The following is a 21,897-nucleotide window of genomic DNA, read 5'->3' on the forward strand; positions in this document are numbered from 1 at the left end:
CTCATCCATTTCATTACCTCATATCAAACAGACCCTTATTGTTGTCGCAAGCGGGAAACCAATGATAGCTTCAGCAACGGTATATTACCGCATGCATAATAAGTTACCTTGTTTCTAGTTTTCTACCATCAATCTTACAAGATGAGTGATGTGTGGCAGGGTATAACAAAGTAAGCAAGATCCAATCTAGATTAGTGAAGTGTTAAGTAAAACAGGTTTGTGAAACATATGGAACGATGTAAAAGATTTTTTTTTTTTTTTTTATATATATATATATATATATATATAACAATGTAAACTCACTTTTTTTTTGGGAAGGTGGAATTCATTAGAACGGACCTGCTAGCAAGACGCTAAAGGAACAAGCAACAAACAAATGGGCCAGAAAACGAAAAAAAAAATGGAAAATTACAAACATTACAAGAGATCAAAACCACCCCAAGACGCCTCATCCAATCCGACAATGTTCGCCTAATTTTATAGCCAAAGAAACCCAATAGCTTTACCTTCCTCCAAAATGGCACCAACTCCCAGCTTTTTCTGCTTGAAAATAAGATTGTTCCGCGCTTTCCATATAGCCCAACAAAAAAATAAATAAATAAATAAAGTGAAATACTTTCTTGTCTTTTTTCGAAACCTTCATCATCTCATGCATCCTAAGAACGTCTTCAAAGGTGAACGCATATAGGGGCGTTAACCGACAGGGGCGGATGTATTATGGAACAAGGGGTAGCCTCCGCTACCGCTTGGTCGGAAAATTTTTGACGTTTTTAGTGTAAATTTTGGAAAAAATTGACGTTTTTTCGATTTCGTTACCGCTTATTTATAAACGTTACCGCTTGGTCGGAATCCTAGATCCGCCACTGTTAACCGACACCAAGAAGAGATAGCAACCCATAAAGCTATGGAAAAAGCACATCCAGAGAAGATGTGGTCGACCGTTTCTTCACTGTCTTGACACAAAGGGCAATGAGACGATTCAACATGAATGTTCTGGTGCTGAAGCACATCCTTGGTTGGTAAGCGTTTGAGAGAGGCGCTCCATCCAAAAATATTCACCTTGAGAGGGAGCCACCTATTCCGTTTAAAAACAAAGTGACTTGGGTCCGGCGACAATGTAAACTCACTTGGTTATTTAAACGCAATTTTTGAGCATCAAATAGTATTTTTTAATCATCAAATAGTTAGATATGCTAACGAAGTTGGTCACATATAACTAACATACCAGTGTCATAACCAAATAATGAATATGTGTCATAAGTTTAATTAACACCAAACGGTCGTCACATGTATATTAGTTATACACATTGATTTAGTCATTCTAACAACCCTAAACCAGATGGCTTGATCAGTACGCTTTGCATAATCACTCTTAGACAACCGATTATGGATCATCCCAGGGCCGGCCCTAGAGGAGGGCGGAGAGGACCACTGGCCAGGGCCCGTGATTTTTTAGGGCACGTAATTTTTTAAAAAAATTCCGATATTATATATGTAAAAAAATTAATAGGATGTAGCCAAAGAATTACTAACATAACATTGGCCCACTTACAAAAAAATCATATGATTTAGATTAGTTAGCCTATTGGGATTAGGTTGGTGAGCCCAATACCCAAATGATTTTACGGTATATATGCAATGAGGGCTTCACGAATCATTGGTTAGCTATTACCTTATTACTTTTTACGGTATATCACTCATTCGAATACTATATTTTGTATTTTGTTAATTGCATGGTTTATCGAATGCTATAGTTTTGCCAACGGTTCACAGTTGTACGAAAAAACTAGTTTAAATTATTTATTTCGATAAGGCCCAAGGGCACGTTTTTTCGAGCTCGAACAGGGTACAGGAATTCTAAGGGTCGGCCCTGGATCATCCTCATCAAAATGGTGACTTGAAGAGTCATGCTCAAGCTAAGCTTGTTGTAAATCTGTTCCTCAACTAACAAGTTCATTAGCTTCCTTGATTTATGAATATAGAAAAAGTATCAAGTCTAAAAACTAAATTACTGTCATCTTTTATTAGGGTTCATATATCATTGCAAGTATAGAACAACCACTCCAACTTGGATAAAAGGTTTTGATTCAGCGGCGGACCTATGAATTATTTGCTGGGGGTGCGGAGAAGGTGTTCAACCATATTTTCAAGGGGTGTGGTCGGGTTTTTTTGCCTAAAATATACACTAAATTTATTTTTTCAAGGGGTGCGGCTGCCCACCTAGGCCAAAGGGTAGGTCCGCCCATGTTTTGATTATATTCAGTTGATTGTTGTCATTAGGGTTTATAAAAGGTGTGGTTTATATAAAACGCAATGTTACACCTCAAGTCCCTATACTATTACTAAACATAATTTTGGTCTAATACTCCCCGCAAGCAGCACATAAGAGATTAAGGTTGAAATCTAAATCTAAAAACTAAGGTGATGTTTGTTTTTCAGAGGTAAAATGTCTGCAGTGACATCTGTAGCAGAAGAGGTGTATCAAACCTCTGCAGTCTGCAAGAAGAAGATTGTTTGTTTTTTTAACTTCTGCAGGCTAATGAAGATGTGGAAGTAATAAAAAACCTCATAAATTGAACCTGTGAATCGGGGCTGTGACGGAGGTCCCATGTGATGGAGGACGACAGGGGAGGGGTGTGGCTGTAATGGTTTGACGTCAGGGTGAGGGGTGGCGGTTGTGATGGAGGAGAGCGGTGGAGGGGGCTGCCGGGTGTGAGGGAGGACGACAGGGGAGGGATGCGGCGATGACGGTGGTAGACGGTGGGGAGGGGTGCGGCTATGTTGGAGGAGAGCGGTGGAGGGTTGTGAGGGATGACGATGGGGTGGGGGCTGTGAGGGAGGATGACGGTGAGGAGGTAGGCGACGGTGTAGGTGGTCGACGGTGGGGAGGGTGGCGGCGGTGAAGAGGGGCCGACGGTGACGAGGGAGGTGGTGGGTGGAGGAGAGGGGATTGGGTTTCATGTCTGTGTTTTGATATTTTGATATTAGGCAAGGAGAAGAGGTTAGAAGAGGCCATCCCATATCTGCGCGTTGCACCAAAAAGAGGACGCACAGAGTTTTTTTAATGAAATGTCTTCGAGAAAACAAACATTCTACAGGCCCAAACGTCTGCGCGGCACAGACGTAAAAGGACAAAAAGAGCTTTTCAAGAAAAACAACGCACAGATGTGAGAGGACAAGAAGAGCTTTTCGAAAAAAACAAACGCCTCCTAGATATATATTAGTTACTAAACCATATCTAGTTTACGTAAAATCCATCAACTTAGTTACTACCATGCGAGAACTATCAGGCCCAAGCTAACTCCATGCGAGAATAACAGGCCCAAGATTGTTTTGAGAATTGGGTTGTACTTGTGTGTGATCCAAATTATTCATGTGTGATTTCGGATTTGGGCTTGTGCATAGTGGGCCTTGACTTGTACTAGAAAAATATTTTCGTTGTTGTCATGTGACATACATGTCCTCCAAATGGATTAAATTCATAGCTCGGTCCACATATCATCTGCAAATGAAATTAGGGTTTCGTCCATCACGTCTTCTATGGCCTATAGCACAACAGAGGTTACATTTTTTTACCTATAGTTTAACTAAAAGTGTTATAACACGTATGTTATAAAAAGTGTTATAAGATATATGTTATAAAATTGATCGTCTACATAAAACGTTATTCAAATATATAATTTATTAAATAAATCATTTATAGTCGTTTGTAACACTTTAGGAAACTAATATCTTCACATAAAATACTTCCGATCATTTATGGTTTATAAACTAAACCATTTCTAACAAACATGTTAGAACTTAGACGATTCTAACGCGCACGTTAGAGGTTCCAAATGTTCGGTTTTTTAAAATAAATCGTATCTAGACTCGATTTTTTTACTCTCATTATATATTTGGGAAATTGTAGTACACGTATCGTGTACAAATCCAACAAAAATAACTTATAATACAACATATGTAAATAAAATGATCTAAACCGTAGCTTTCAACAAGAGCTTAAATCGTGTCTTCTGGTACAACAATCAAAGCAGTCTAAATTTTCAGAGAAGGCCACGCGCCCGAAGTTACACCGGGTTTGTAGTGTTAGAACTTATGGAACATATAAGGATGCGAATGTGGTGAAGTGTGTAAAAAGTTACTTCTCTCCATTTATTTTCTAACATATGAGTCTTCAAGTGTTCACCTCTTCTCCAAATTATTCTTATGCGTTTTCTTGTATTTCTCTTATCTCACAAATAGGCACAAAGCCTACCAATTATACAAGAGTGATGTGTGGTGAACAGTTTCATTTAATTGGCCATCATCTATAAAAACCAGTCATGAAATAAAAAAACTTTACTAAAAGTTTATCACCATATGAAGAGTCCGGTTAATAATTTTACTAAATTAATTTTCATTTGTAATATTTCAAATTTCCAAAATTTATTTAAAGAGTTAACTGCTGTTTTCATCCCTGTGTTTTAGTGGAAAATGACACTTTAGTCCAAAAAAAAATTTGCACCAGTTCCGTCCTCGAAATTTTTGAAACGTGTCACTTCAGTCCAAAAAGATAACGCCTTGAGGCAGTTCCGTTCTCAACGTTTTTAATGGCGCGTTATCTTTTTAGACTGAAGTGGCACGTTCAAAACTGTTGAGGACGGAACTGACGCAAATTTCTTTTTGGACTGAAGTGGCATTTTCCACCAAACCACAGGGACGAAAATGGCAGTTAACTTTTATTTAAACTAATGTGTTTAGCTTTTGAAAGGATTTACATTTATAATTTAAATAAGAGTAAACTGCCATTTTGGTCCATGTGGTTTGGTCACTTTTGCCACTTTAGTCCAAAACTCAAACCTTTTGCATCTGGGTCCCTGTGGTTTCAGTTTTATTGCTATTTTGGTGCAAAAACGAAATCAGTTCATATTTGTCTTATAAAATCCTGCTATTTTGTCCTTTTCCACAGGGGCAAAATGGTCATTTCTTTTTTATAAATAAATACCAGATTTTATAAGACAAATATGATCTGATTTGCCCCTGAGGAAAAGGAGAAAATTGCAGGATTTTATAAGATAAATATGACCTGATTTTATTTTTGGACCAAAATAGCAATAAAACTGAAACCAAAGAGACCCAGATGCAAAAGGTTTGAGTTTTGGACTAAAGTGGTAAAAATGACCAAACCTCGGGGACCAAAATGGCAGTTTACTCTTTAAATAATATTAATTTTTAACAATTTATATTCTGCTATATGGATTCAAAACCTAATATAATTAGCAAAAAATCTTAACTAGAGGATGAATGACCCTTACAAGTTACAACTACAACACTTTAGTGGTATCACACTTATTTAAAACACATGCATGGCTTATGCATTGCGTATAGGCATTCTCCAATTCTCGTTTAATTAACAAGATATCCAAACGCAAATTGGGAAGTTTGTTTAGATACACAACAACCACTCTGGATGACGGGATATTATGTTCTTTTTATATACTTGTCATCATCTTCGTTGTCAATTCGAATTCACTATGCTATTATCTCCCGCTCTATCGTTGAGCTGGAAATCAACCGGTTGCTAACGCAATTATAGACATACCATACCAGGTTTAGAATACATTCGCCTTAAGCAGTTAAGCGTCTATGTTGTTTTAGTCACGCTTATATTGCATACCGAAACATGATCAACGATATTTGCCTTTCTAACAACAGGGCACAATATTGACGTGCAGATTCGTATATAATTTTTCCAAGAAAAAGTTATGATAAGTTAGGTTACAGATGTTCATGTTCCCATTATCACTATATATATGGGGGTTATAATAATTTATAAAGGAGTCCTATTATAACTTTCATCATAAAACGCTGAGCTTTGAATTCTGATTTGTTTATCTTTATCCACATTTCGATAAAACTTTTATAAGAAATAGAAACGTATCAAATATAAAGTGTTGTAACGGAATATACAACCTTACATTTGATACGAGTCCATTTTTTTATAAATATTGTATTGAAACGTAGATAAAATAAACACATCATAACGTAAAAAAAATTATAATAAAGAAAATAAAAAAAACTCACGGCTCAAGAAATAAAAATATAACTTAACTAATGTCACATTGGTTTGTGCAAATAATAAAAAATGATGCAAATAAAATGGGTGTTGCTAAATTTGTCCCATCCTCTCAAACATCTCATGTGACACTTAGGATGTCCAAAAAGCTCGTGGCTCATAGTTTGTTCGAAGCTCCACCAGATTTAGCTCGGAAAAAGCTCGTTCGATATGACTTGGTTTGAAACTGAGCTGAGCTGGCTCGGCTCGATTAGAAAGTAAGTCTAGCTCGGCGCGGCTCGCAACGAGCCGGATTGGCTCGTTTGGTAGCTTGGTTCAGCTTAGCTAGAATTATTTTACTTCTAATTTATTTTCTTTTTATATACAATATACTATACATGTATCTTTACCTATTAACCAATTTCTGAACGCTGGAGTAGATCCTAAAGAAATACATCTTCCTCATAATTTTATCTTGAATCGGGATCTTTTGGCTCAACTTTATCCCAGTTTAGTTTTGTCGAGGGAGCGACCACATTTTTCACCTAGAATTAGTGAAAAGATATTCACTTTCTTACTTTTCGTGGAGGATTAGACCCCGTAACCGGAGGTCTATGGCTAACCAGTACTGCACACCATTAAATGATTATCATTTACATCAATTTAGGATTGTAGTTTGATATCTATGACATATTTGAAGGTTCATTACCATGCTAATAAACTATTATTGTATTTCGTTGAAATTTAAAACTTATTTTGTGTTGTTGAACTTGATTTTGGCTTGTAATGTATTAGGTTAAACTTATTTTAGATTTGTTCTTTTAGACTGTTAGAATAATATTTTAGACTACTGAATTTTGAGGGCTATGAATTAATTTTTCTTTTTTAAAATAGAGCCAAACCAAGCCGAGCCGAGCCAACTCGGTTTATAATCGATTCGAACCCGAGCTTGCCTTGGCTAGACTCATTAAACCTAGACTGCCACTCTCTAATTAAAAGTTAGTGTAAAGATAAAATACAAATGTGTCTTAACATGAGAAATAAAGGAATTTTTTTTTGAATTTTTTCCCATCTACTTAATGATGTGTAAATTATAAATCCCTTTCATACGAAAGAGTATGATTATGTATGCATTTTGTCGGTAAATTATGCCATTCCAATAGAAGGGATCACTTTAAAACAACAACCATACCCAGTAAATCCCACAAATAGCAAGCTATCGATGGGGTCTGTGACAACTCGTAGTTTAGAATCTTTCGTTGTATTTTGATGTAACCTGTATGAACGTTATGTGATTAATTAATGTGTTTGCTTGCAATGGAATGTTATGAGTTTGGTTATGTTACGCGTTATGTGAATGTGTTGTATGTATGAGTAACGAACTTAGTCGCACAACATATGTCCGGTCGCACAAACCCTTTGGGCCGCACACCTTGTCCCTTGTCACATACTCTTCTCGGCCCAATCATGTTTGCCTGTTTTGAACTCACGACCCAAGGGCAGCCCAAGCATGGGTTTGGCCCACTCCTCTTATACGCATACAAACACCCATTAGTGGGGTTTGTTTCTCATAATTTGCAAACAACAAGAAAACACACAAAACCCTAAGCTCTCCTCTCCTCCTTCTGGTTCGAGGACAGCCCTTCACCATACTCGAAGCCCTCCCGTATCAAGCTCACCTATTTCATCCTTCAATCCGGTTAGTATTGATCCTTGTTTTCCCTAGCAATCGATGCATAAGGTGTTGTTTGAATATATACTTGTTAATGATTGTTTGCAAGATTGTATGTTGCTAAGATTTGGATAGTAAACTGTTAGAAGGAAATTGTATGGTGGGATGTTATTCTAGGGTGATTATATGATAATTGACAAGAATAGTTGCTTGTGATTGCATGAATGAATCAATGATATACAAGCATGATTAAATTGGATATTGCATGATGTTCGTATAAAGCGGTTTGATGCCATGATCGATGATTGTGTAATGATCTCATGAAAAAATTGTTAGCCATGATTTGTATGATGATTAGGGTTGCATGTTAGTATTCAAAATCATTGATCCGATAATGTAATTGAATGTTATGATAGGTTGTTGTCCATGATTAAATGTTAATTAGGGTTCATGAGAATTATTTGGTAATTTCTTGGTTTGATCGATTTGATGCAAAGATGGAAACTTTGAATGGATTAACTGATTTCCTTAATTCACGACAATATGTAACTGATCGCACAAGCCCAATCGCACACCTAGTAATCGCACAAGCTTTGATCGCACATGTTAAATCGCACACTTTAGGGATTGCATGTAGTACAACTGTTGATGCACAACGTACAACTTTTTAATGCATGATCTCACATCTTTAATAGTACACTTGATGCTGCACATGGTACAACTTTGATACTGCATGACCGCACACCATAGTGTGGATCGCACACCTTGGTGCTTATCGCACACCATGGTGGGCCGCACTAATATTTGGACTGTTTGTTATTTTGGGCCGCACATCTTGATTGGGATGGGTTAATATTGGATCGCACACCTCGGATCGCACAATCAAGGATGGATCGCACACCCTTGATTGTGGGTCGGACAACCATTGGGCTGTACATGACTCGCACACCAGTGTTGGGCTCGGACACTTCCACCGGCCCAAACACTTGGATCGCACACTTAGGCTGTGAACAAATACTTATATGTTACTGTTGAACATACTATGTACTGTTAATCAACCGCCATGATATTATATGTATGCCATGATCATTCTGTGTACGTAACCTGGTAGTATGTGTGTGAAACCTATGTGAATTACTTGAACATAGACCTGACTTGTATGGTAACCATGTTAGGACGTGGTTGACCACAATTTGCTCAAGTGACCTTCTTTTATCTGCCGAGCTAATCTAAGGTGAGCTCACACTTTCTTCAAGGCATGGGATTCCCGGTGGTTTGGGAACGGGTTAAGGAATAATAACTATCCCTCTTGGGTGGGATACAACCTTCGTATTCTCCTTGGGTAGAATACGTACCTCCATCCTCCTTGGGAAGGATGACAACATTGAACTTACTAGACAAAACTCTATCATGAAGTCCCTCATTTTTATATCGACTTAATCGCCGGGCCATTGGTGAACGAGTCATTAGTTAAATAGCGCTATTAGGTCTGACAAGCCCCACACCGTGCCGCAGAGGACGGGAGTGGACTAATGTACTTGGGCACTTAGTCAATGATGATAGACATTGACGCAAGGCACACAAACATGACTCCACTCAGTAGTCGATATGGTAACGGGTCTAGTGGTTTACAACATGGGGTAGCCCCCACGGTATATGGTTTGGGAAACAATGAACTGGTTAACTCATGGTTTTCGAAATAACTTATGGTTTTTGGAACAACACTAAAATGGACAACCAACTGTGAACTCGCTCAGCATTGTTGTTGATTTGTTGTTACCTGCCTTGCAGGTCGTTAGGTACTTAGCTGGAGCTTGCATGGGAGGAGTCGTTGTGGAATATGGACCGTTGTGTATTCATGATAAACTTATGAACTTCAAACTTATATTTTGAGTTTTGAACTTGATGCTTCCGCTGATAACTTACACTTTGTTAAATTGTTTTGACACCAATTATATTGTTTGGTTTGGATTTTATTTACTTATTTATATTGTTCAATATGATTGGTGGCTGGATCCTGGTCAGTCACGCTCCCTGCGGTGATACTCCGCTTGTGGATTTTGGGGGTGTGACAGATTGGTATCAGAGCCATTGGTTATAGTGAACTTGGTTTTAAAAGGGGGAAAAAGCTTTTTGACAAAAACCAGACTATAACCAGTACAGTGCTCAATGATCCACAACGACGCTTCACTCCACGTGCAAGACTCAACAATATAGGTGATATGGTTTATGTTTATATTGCCTACCTGTTAGTTTACATAGTGCATTGATCATGGTATGCTTAGTTAACGTAGTAGCATGTTGCCATTAGCTGTAATGTACTCTCTTGGCATACAATTGTTTGCCTGAAACCCTGTGTGCTTACTCTCTTCTGTCATCCCATACTTTTCATATCTCTACGTCACCATTCTTACTTGTGTTTTCTGGATGTGAAGATCATGAGTGGACGTCTCAATTTGACTCAGGCCTAACTGATGGCTCTAATCAATGACCGAGTTGCTGAGGCTCTAGCAGCAGCTCAAGTAGGAGGTACAGCCTGCCATTTCGACCCATTCTAGGATGTTTAGATCCTACTCTAGTGATCCTACTCTCGTGCTTAACCTTATCTTTTCATTCTCGCGCAACAGGTCAAAATGCATAGCCTCGAGCATGTACGTTCAAGACTTTCATGGATTGTCGACCTAGTACTTTCAGTGGCACAGAGGGAGCCGTAGGTCTTCTCCACTGGTTCGAGAAGATCGAATCTGTTTTTGAGATGTGTGAATGTCCTGTAGTTAGTAGGGTGAAGTTTGCAACTGGAACACTCGAAGGTGGTGCGCTCTCCTGGTGGAACGCATAGGTGCAGATGTTAGGGTTGGTAGCTGCTAATGCCACCCATGGAATGATTTTAAGGAGCTGATCAAAGAAGAGTACTGTCATCGTGATGATATCCATAAGAGGTGGAGTACTACAACCTCAAGATGGTCGGGTCAGAAATTGAAGCTTACCCGAAGCGTTAAAACGAATTGGCTGCATTGTGTCCCAACATGTCAAATCCTCCCTACAAGCGTATCGAGCTCTACATCAAAGGCTTAGTGTGAGAGATTCAGAGCATGGTAACTTCAGCTAATCTTCTTATGATCCAGCAGATCATACGACTGTCTCACCGCCTTACTGATCAAGCAGTCGAACAAAACAAGCTGCCTAAGCGTATTAGTGCCACTACTTCTGATGCTCCTAGCGACAACAAGCGCAAATGGGATGGGGATTCTAGCAAGGGTTCAAGCTCTGTTCAGCGTTCGTCTCAGCAGCGAAGGAGTGATGACTACAAGAGCCCCAGTCAGCAGTCATCTGGTAATCAAGGTCAGGGTGGGTACAGGGGAAACCACCCTAAGTGCAACCGTTGTAACTTGCACCACAGCGGGCCGTGCAGCAAGGGCCGCTGTCATAGATGCAACAAACCTAGGTCACGCAACAAAGGATTGTAGGAGCCCACATCCTGCGAATCAGAACCGACAGCAGCAACAACAACAAGCTCCACAGAACCAGCAGCAGCAGCAACAACAGCAGGGTAACAACAGAGGGTATTTTCAATGTGGAGCTGAAGGCCACTTCAAGAGGAATTGCCCACAGCTGAATCAGAATCAAAACAACAATAACAACAATCAGGGCAATGGAAACAATAACAGGGACAACAATGATGGTAAGGGTGCAAGGGGACATGCGTTTGTGATTGGTCAGGGTGTTCAGCAAGAAACGATACCAACGTTGTGACGGGTAAGTTTCTACTGGACAATTACTTTGTTTCTATTTTATTCGATTTGGGAGCCGATACTAGTTATGTGTCCTTAAGGGTTAGTCGGATGCTTAAGCGTACCCCAATTCCTCTGGATTCCAAGCATATTTTAGAACTAGCAAACGGAAAAAATCTTGAGGCCACCCACATAGTTAAGGGTTGTAATCTCGCTCTAGCTAGTCAGACCTTCTCTATCGATCTCATTCCCATCGTTCTTGGTAGTTTCGATGTTGTCATTGGGATGGACTTGTTATCCCAACATCAAGCGGAAATACTCTGCAAGGAGAAAATTGTCCGCATTCCTCGTTCTGGCGAAGAACCCCTCGTTATTCGTGGTGACAAGAGTGGTGCTATTGTGGGCATCATCTCTTTCCATAAGGCCCAGAAGTGTTTGCGAAAGGGCCACACTGCTATTCTAGCCCTCGTTGCTGACACCTCAACAAAAGAGAAGAAGATAGAAGACATTCCGATCGTACGTGATTTCCCTGAGGTATTCCCTGAGAAATTACCTGGTCTTCCGCCTCATCGCCAGGTCGAGTTTCAAATCGAGCTAGCTCCTGGAGCAGCGCCAATAGCTCGTGCACCTTATCGTTTAGCTCCATCTGAACTAGAAGAATTGTCCACGCAACTACAGGAACTTTTGGACAAGGGTTTCATCCGTCCTAGCTATTCGCCCTGGGGAGCTCCAGTATTGTTTGTTAAGAAGAAGGACGGTACCTTTAGGATGTGCATAGACTACCGCGAACTTAACAAGGTGACCGTGAAGAATCATTACCCTCTTCCTCGTATCGTATCGATGACCTGTTCGACCAGTTGCAAGGGTCAAGCTTCTACACTAAGATTGATTTGAGATCGGGCTATCATCAGCTGAGAGTCCGAGATGAGGACATCTCTAAGACAGCATTCAGGACTCGTTATGGAGACTACGCGTTTCTGGTTATGCCTTTTGGGTTGACAAGCGCACCTGCGGTTTTCATGGATCTCCTGAAACGAGTGTGCAAACCATACTTGGATAAGTTTGTTATTGTTTTCATCGACGACATGCTGATCTATTCCAAGACTCAGGAGGAACACGAGCGTCACCTGCGACTCATTCTGGAACTTCTTCGAACAGAACAACTTTATGCCAAGTTTTCGAAATGTGACTTTTAGCTTCGTGAAGTCCATTCCCTAGGCCACGTAGTCAATCAAGATGCGATTCACGTCGATCCATCCAAGATTGACTCGATCAAGAATTGGCCTACACTTCGAACTCCAACTGAAATCCGTCAATTCTAGGGTTTGGCAGGTTACTACCGAAGATTTATCAAGGATTTCTCAAAGATTGCGCAGCCTCTTACTGTTCTAACTCAGAAGGGTCTCAACTACCAGTGGGGTGATGCTCAGGAATCCGCATTTCAGTAGTTGAAGTTGAAGCTTTGTAGCGCACCTATTCTCTCGTTACTTGAAGGCACGGACAATTTCGTGGTTTATTGTGACGCATCAATCCAAGGACTTGGTTGTGTGTTGATGCAACGTTAGAAAGTCATTGCTTACACATCACGCCAACTTAAGGTTCACGAAAAGAACTACACTACTCACGACTTGGAGTTGGGAGCAGTGGTATTTGCACTCAAGATATGAAGACATTACTTGTACGGTACCAAGTGCACCATTTACACCGATCACAAGAGTCTCCAGCATATCTTCGATCAGAAGGAGTTGAACATGCGATGGCGTCGATGGGTCGAACTACTTAACGACTACGAATGCGCAATCAAGTATCATCCAGGCAAAGACAATGTTGTGGTTGACACCCTCAGTCGTAAGGAAACCAAACCTAAGCGTGTACGTGCGTTACAGCTTATTATTCACTCCATTTTTCCTGCCCAAATTCGTGATGCTCAGGTCGAAGCATTGAAGGAAGAGAACCTCAAAGCAGAGTCCCTGCGGGGTATGGAAAAGAAACTTAAACGCAGGGAAGATGACACTTACTATTTCATGGAACGTGTCTTGGTTCCATTCTTTGGAAACTTATGAGAGCTTGTGATGGATGAAGCACACAAGTCTCGCTACTCGGTGCATCCTGGTTCTGACAAGATGTACCAAGACCTCAAAACCCTATACTGGTGGCCCCAAATGAAAGATAACATAGCAATCTATGTTAGTAAATGCTTGACCTGTGCTATGGTCAAGGTTGAATACCAGAAGCCATCAGGCCTACTCCAACAACCAGAGATCCCAACATGGAAATGGGAGAAAATTTTCATAGATTTTGTCACTGGCTTACCTAGATCTCAACAAGGAAACGACACCATCTGGGTGATCGTTGATCGACTGACAAAGTCTGTACACTTTCTGGCCATCAAGGAAATGGATAAGTTATCTACGCTCGCAGACATCTACCTTAAGGAAGTAGTCGCGAGGCACGGGGTGCCAACTTCCATCATTTATGATCGTGACCCGCGTTTTGCATCTGATTTGTGGCAGGCGATGCACAAATCCTTTAGCTCACGTCTTGACATGGGCACAACGTATCATCCACAAACGGATAGGCAGACTGAACGTACCATCCAGACTCTTGAAGACATGCTTCGAGCATGTGTAATCGACTTTGGTAACGGTTGGGAATGACACTTACCTTTGGTGGAGTTTTCGTACAACAACAGTTACCATACCAGCATCATGGCTGCTCCGTTCGAGGCTTTGTATGGACGGAAATGTCGGTCACCTCTATGTTTGGAAGAAGTTGGCGATAGCCAAATTACTGGCCCAGAACTTGTTCTCGACACAACAGAAAAGATTGCCCACATACGACAATGAATGGCGGCAGCTCGTGACCATCAGAAAAGCTACGCTGATAAGCGTAGGAAACCGCTCGAGTTCCAGGTAGGGGATCGAATGCTACATAAAGTCTCACCTTGGGAAGGTGTGGTTTGCTTTGGTAAACGGGGCACGCTTAATCTACGTTACGTCGGACCTTTCGAAATCACTGAGAAAATTGATGAGTGTGTAGTGTAATATATTTTAGGTGTATATTTTAAGCCCTCTTTTACACTTTTTAGCCAAGTTTTAAATTTATAAAACACGATATTCACTAACACTAAACACACATATGGGCAAGTGCACCCATCGTGGACGTAGTATAGTGTTGGTAAGATACCGAGGTCGTCCAAGGACACAAGAGCTTTTAGTACCGGTTTATCCTCAACGTCTAATCAAATCAAAAAGTTAGAAAAAAAGGTTTTTAAACTAGAAAAATAAAACTAACTAAAATGCTGAAAAATAAAATAAAAATAAAAGAAACAGATAGACATGATGAATCACTTGGATCCGACTCGTGTGTAGTGTAACCTTTGATTATTTCCGCACTTTTGCACATTTTAAGAGATTATCTTAGTTATTGTAGTAGGCCCCTTTTTTGAAGGTGACGTTACCCTCAACCCAGTAGTTTGAGTCAGCAAGGATATAATCCTAAAGGGTCGGATTATTGAAAGATAATTAATTAAGTTATTAATGCATAATGTGGCAGGCCCCTCTTTTGAAGGTGACGTTACCCTCGGCTAAGTAGTCTGAGTCAGCAAGGATACAGTCCTAAGTAGCCGGGTTAAAGTTTTAATAGTAGTTTAACTTATGAGGGGATCAAAGAGTTTGGACCCCCGCCATCCAATACCGGTGCGTATTGAAGGAGGTCTTACTAAATCTGACTCAGGTCCTTTGCAGGATCTATACACTGAACAATGGCAAGACTCTTACCAAACCGTTCTCTTAACCCCCGACCAGGTAGCAACATATCTCCATATAGACCGTGGAGATATGAATGGTGAAAATCTTTTATTTTATATAGACAGTTGCCAAGACACCACGGACAAACGATAAGGAAGAATCACCTTCAACATAAGAAATTAGTTATTAAAGTCATTAATACATAACCAAATAAAAAGTGCGAAAAGATTAAAAATAAAAAAAAATATTAAACTAAACACTTGTCTTCACCAAGTGATGTAAGAGACTTAGGCAAACATGGCCTTTGATTGTCAAGAACTCTTACGATTAATCTTGGATCCTGAGACGACTCACACACTCTATGATGGACAATGGATGATGGTGGTGGATGATGGTGTTGTGATGGTGGTGGGTGGTGGGTGAAGTGTGAGAGAGGTGGTGTGCCAAGGGATGAGTTGCAAGTGATCCAAGCACTCCTATTTATAGGCTGAACAGAAGCTCGGGCACGACCCCGTGTCCGTTGGGCACGGCCCCGTGTCCATCCTTCTCTCTTTCTTCATTAATTGCAGTTTGTCTGCATTAGTTGACCATGCCCCCGTGTCCGCTGAGCACGACCCCGTGTGCAGAAGCGTATCTGTACTATCAAGATTTGCCTGGATTCTGCGAATCTTATAGTTGACCACGGCCCCGTGTCCGCTGAGCACGGCCCCGTGGTGGGCGATAGAAGCTTCTACAACTTTGTCTTTTCTGCTGACACTTGGGCACGCCCCCGTGCTCACTGAGCACGGGGCGTGTTCAGCCTTCTGTTCTCTTGTTTTGCTTGGGAGGATGCTGTCGGGGGCTCGGGCATGCCACATTTGTTCCTTTTCTTGTATTTATGTTAGATTTAGCTGCCTTTTTTGCTTCTTTTGTTCATTTGAGCTCATTTAATCCTGAAAATACAAAAGGAAGACAAAAACACACTTTTTCCAACATTAGTACTAAAAAAGGGTTAGTTTTATGCCACAATTGATGTAATTTATATGTTGCATTTTGTGCACATCAAATACCCCCACACTTGAATCTTTGCTTGTCCTCAAGCAAAACTCTTTATAGTGTGGCTTTACACTCCCAAATGGAATGGGTAGAAGAGAAGGTTTTTGGGCTTGTCATAGAGTGTCGGGATTTCCAAGATTCTTTATTAAGTTTTATTTTTATTTATTTACAATCCTATTCGTCATGATTTATTAAAAACGTTTTATAAGATAAATTACTTATTAGGGCATAACATGCCTTTTTAAAATTCCATTTATATACAAGTTCACATACCTCACGGGGGATCACTCAACACTCGGCCGAAGGTGTATTTTTAGTGAATCACTCGAGAGCGGCTTGGAACTTACTCCTACCATAAGCTTGCCAAGCAATCAATCCTCCTCCTTTTTAACTATACACATTTGTAAATATCAAGAGGACTTTTTGGGTGAAGGGTTAGGTTTGGGCGAAAGGTGGGTGGTTGGGTTAGTGGTTAGTAAAAAGGCGAAAAGCGTAAAAAGCGTCGGTTTTCATACGACTCGTAAAAAAAATTTCAAAACTTTTTATTTTGATGAAGCATTTCTTTCAAACAAAGTGGTTTTTGATAAACTTGTTTGTTTATTTCTTTGACTTCATCCTCAAATTTTTTTTTCAAGTCATAAGAAAAACCGAGCTTTGTTACTAAAATAAAGGGTTTAAAATGAAAAAGGGTTTAGGTGGGTAAAGGGTTTTTGAATTGGGTTAAGAAATGAAAAGGTTTAAGCTCAAAGGGGTTAACTAGGGGGATTTTGGGTAGGTGGTTAAAAAAAAATAATGGTGTAGAAATAAAAAAGGGTTAGTCCTAATGCCTCCATCATTTACTTACTCGGGTTTAAGTCGGTAAGGACCGGGAATGTATCGTCGTGGCAAGTTCTAGAGTTGTAAGAACCAAGCGGCTATTCACACAAGAAACGAAAAATGAGCATTTAGTTTAAAGATGTGTATTTGTATGCTCAATAAAGGCTCAAAACTCACTTTTGTGAGAATGGGTTTTTATGTGATCAAGTATATATAATCAAGTTTTAACTAAGTTTGTCATGCCGTTTTATAATTTTCTTATGTTGGTTCTTTTTATCACGACGCTATCGGTTGTAAATTTGTAAAAATATAACTTTTTTAGAATTTTGAAATTCCCAACTTAAAACTAGACAAGTAAAAAAAATGAAAATTTTTTTTGAAAAAATTTGGGGTGATTAGTGATTCCAATAGAGTTTTGTGTAAGGCTTGTTAATTAGGACTTGCAAGATTCAAAGATTTAGCATCCCCCCACACTTAAATTACACATTGTCCTCAAAGTGTCCCTAAAATAAGTTTTTAGGTTGATTGAATGTGTAAAAATGTGTGAAAAAGCAAAATTTTATGTTACTGGGCGTCTGGACACGGCCCCGTGGTGTCCGGGCACGGCCCCGTGTTCAAGTGCCAGTAACAAAAGTTTGTAAAAAGAAAAAGAAGCCTGGACACGGGGGCGTGTTCAGTGAGCACGCCCCGTGTCCAGTTACCTGAACTGGGCATTTTCTGCAGATTGTGCAGCACGGGGCCGTGTTGGGCAGGCACGGCCCGTGCTGAACTTGCTGTAACGAAGAAAAATTTGTCGGATGGTCCTGTTTTCGTGCATGGGGTGCTGGTGCAAGTTTCCCTTGTTATCCTTCACCATCCCGAGTGTGTTTTATTCCTGAAAGTTAAAACTAAACAAGAAAACATTAAAATTAATTTAAACTAAACTAAGGATAGTTCCGCGGAATGCCTCCGTGGTGCGCCACGTTTATAAGGGTCCTTGGCTAGACCCAAAGCCTGGTCATATGTTACCTAAGCGGGATGTTTTGCATCCCATGCTACACCGTCGGAGAGCATCATCCAAGCTTGAGTCGATGACCTTCATGTAGTTGACCGGATCTTCGTCTTCTACTCTTTTTCCAACCCCAAACTTCACTTCCTCTTCCCCAAACTTCAATGTTAGTGTTCCGTCATTCATGTCTACCACTGCTTGTGCTGTGGCTAGAAATGGCCTCCCTAGGATGAGAGGGACTTCAGGGTCTTCTTCCATGTCTAGTATGACAAAGCCGGTCGGGAAGACGAAATTTTCGACTTTGACCAATAGATTTTCAGCGACATGTCACACCCCAACCGATGGCGGAATCACCGGGGCATGGCACTGAGCGAAACAGATTGTCCAGAAGCTTCAATAACAACTATCATTACCATTTAATTTATATAATACGTCCCATACCGTACCTCAAATGGCAAACAAATTATTACAAATAACATCTAGTCAAATATTCTGTTCCGACAACTCAGATTTAAATATAAAAATTGTTTATCTACGTCTAGAGACTCAAGCTGCAAGATCTACAGACAACTATACTCTAGCCTTTTATTCTAGCTTCGCCTTCCTAGCAGATAAGCATCTTAAACACCTGTCACATACGTTAAAATAAAGTCAATTAAAATGTAAAGGTGAGCATACAAGTTTGATAATAGCATAATAGAGTTCGAAATAGTTTACGCATAACCATCACGTACACAGAGGAAAACGAAGCATGTTAATTATCGACATGGATCTATCGATACCAATGACTGCGGGTTGACTGCCCGAGGAAGTTCGCAATACATGATTACCACCGTAATCCATGCAAGTAATTGTCCTTAACAACCCCCGTGTGAACGGGTGATGAGTCCAAACTATAGTACTATCGTCGTTAAGGAAGGTAGACAACATTCCACGTGTAAACATAACAACAAGCATTGATTTAGTCACGTAATACATGCGGTAACGGTTGGCGCTTGAAATAATTGAGTAGTGTGTTCGATTGTGATTTAGAATAAGTAACGTATGTAACACCCAAAAGTGCTAAAGCAAAAAGGGTTCGAGTATACTCACAGAGATTGATGGATTGAAGGGAGCACTTGAGAGTAGGGTTAGCCTGAATAGTTCGATAGCATAACAATAAGCAACGCGTAAACGTAAACAAGTGTCGGAGGGTCGGACAGCCTGGTCGATCGGACGGTAGGTCCGATCGGACGGCTTGATCGTTCGGTTAACCAGTCCGTTCGGACAGTCTATCCGGTCGGTCGGTAGGCCGATCGGACGGACTGTTCGAGTGGATTGTTTCTTTCTTTGAGAAGGATGTGTTTGTGTATGATGGCTTGACCTTTTGAGGTTTTTGTTGTAGTATTTGGAAACATTGAAGTATCCTTACCTTTCAGGTCGATCGATCGAACGGACCGGTCGATCGGCCGGCTTAACCGATCGGTTAGGTACTTCTACAATAGTTCTTATCAGGGTGTCACCTGGTCGGACAGCTCGACCGATCGGGTGGCACTCCAACGTGTTGGACAAGTTGAAAATCGATTAAGTATTGAAGCATAGTATCTCATGATCCGAAGAGTAATTCAAATCAGACCGTAGTCCGATCGAACAACACTACGTTCAATACTAGACTTCATGAATTTGTTAAAGTGTGGGGCCATGTGCTAGCCGATCGGTTGGCCTGGTCGATCGGCTGGCTTATCCGATCGGCTGGGCTGTCCGTTCGGACAGCCAGCCCGATCGGTCAGCTTCCTGACCTGGTCGGCCGGTTCGTCTAACACTTGGCTGCTTTGATTGTTTGACGTTATATCGATGTACTTTGACAACGAGTTAAACCATAGAACCCTCGTTCTTACTTGTTTCTCCTGCTCGGACAGGAATCACCCAAACCCGGCCGGTGGGCTGTTCAGAACGGAGTTTAACGTTTAACCTGAAATCGGTGAACCTCGTGGATAGAACCTGAATCTTGAACCGCACAACTACTAGGATGATAAGTGAGTCGGTTCAAACTCCGTTTCTACCGGTTTGAAGGTATTGAGTGTAAAAGAGTTGAAAGAAAGTTGGAAAAACATTCTTTCAATCCTTTTTACCGTGTAAATGTTTAGATCTATGATAGATCTTTGGTTATTTATGTGGAAATCGGCTAGATCCAAGTGATTCTTGATGGATTGGAGCCAAAACATGGAATTCTTCAAGAACACCATGATGATGACATCATCCTTGAACACTTGAATCTTGATGATTTCACGGTTAAAAAGTAAGATTTGAAAGATAGAAAGGTGTAGGAGTGTGCATAGATCAAGAAAGTACAATGTTTTGGATGAAATCTTACCGGAATCGGGAGGAATCTGAGAAAAGGAGGGGAGCACGAGCTGGTTGGTCAGAGGTTTCCAAAAGTAGAAAGTTTGAAAGTGACAAGGGGTATTTATAGGCTTCCAAAAGAGGAAAGGGCTGGCCGATCGGTCAGGCACCCCGATCGGACAGCCTGTCCGATCGGACAGCAGTCCGATCGGCTGGGCTGTTCGATCGGCTGGGAGCCTGATCGTTCAGCTGCCTGATTCGAGCGTTCGGTGCGACGATTTTCGATATTTCGATTTCGATTGCGGTTGATGAGAATACGATAGATTTTCCTATTCAAATTACTTTCAATCCCAACCACTATATCTAACATACAATCACCTATGTCTCGCGCTGTCTTTTCGCCACCAATTATCATAATTCGATTTTGATTGAGTTCGATTGAGTTTCGAGTTTTGATTGATTACCACACATAACATAAAGTAAACACGCACAAGTAACACATAAGACACACACACACACACGTATACTAACACCAGATTTCGCGTAATTCGAGTCTCGAGTTCGATGATGATTAGATTAGCTTGATTATCGATTAATTGACTTTATCGCATTATTACTTCCTACTATTCACAGTCGTTTAGCGTTTCGCATTGATTTGAACATTCGATTACCTTGATTAATAACACTTACTCCACATAATACAACTAACAGAAACACCAATATAGAATAGACTAACTATAGTTAAAGAAGTCAATCTTGACTTTGACTTTGACTTTGACATTCGGTAACACGGGGTGTTACAGCCTCCCCTTGTTTAGGGAATTTCGTCCCGAAATTAGGCTGAAAGCTGCACAGCACCGTGAATCACCTTTTCCTACTTTCTCTCTCTAGGCTTTCATTTGAACAACTGTGGGTACTTCGCCTTCATGTCGTTTTCAAATTCCCAAGTGAACTCTCCGCCTCGTTTGCCTTCCCATCGGACTTTCACAATAGGAATGCGCGAGCGCCTGAGTTGCTTGGTTTGGCGACCCATGATTTCGACAGGCTTCTCCACGAAGTGTAGCGTTTCGTTTATTTGAAGGTCGTCGAGAGGTACAATCAAATCGTGCTCCGCTAGGCACTTTCGGAGGTTTGACACATGAAAAGTCGGGTGGACGTTACTGAGTTCCTCCGGTAGTTCGAGTCTGTAGGTTACTTTTCCGATTCTTTCCAGAATCTTAAAAGGTCCAACATATCGAGGCGCTAGTTTCCCTTTCTTGCCGAATCTGACCACACCTTTCCAAGTTGATACCTGTAGGAGTACGTAGTCGCCAATGTCAAATTCAAGGGGTTTGCATCTTCTATCGGCGTAACCTTTCTGTCTATCCCGGGCTTTCGACAAGTTGTCTCGAATCTGGAGTACTTTGTCAGTCGTTTCTTGTAATAGCTCAGGACCGGTTAATTGCGAGTGACCGATCTCGTGCCATACAATAGGCGATCGACATCTTCTTCCATATAGGGCCTCGAATGGTGCCATTTGGATGCTGGTATGATAACTGTTGTTGTACGAG

The sequence above is a fragment of the Helianthus annuus genome, chromosome 12 (genome assembly GCF_002127325.2).
Source record: "Helianthus annuus cultivar XRQ/B chromosome 12, HanXRQr2.0-SUNRISE, whole genome shotgun sequence".
Taxonomy (NCBI): Eukaryota; Viridiplantae; Streptophyta; class Magnoliopsida; order Asterales; family Asteraceae; genus Helianthus; species Helianthus annuus.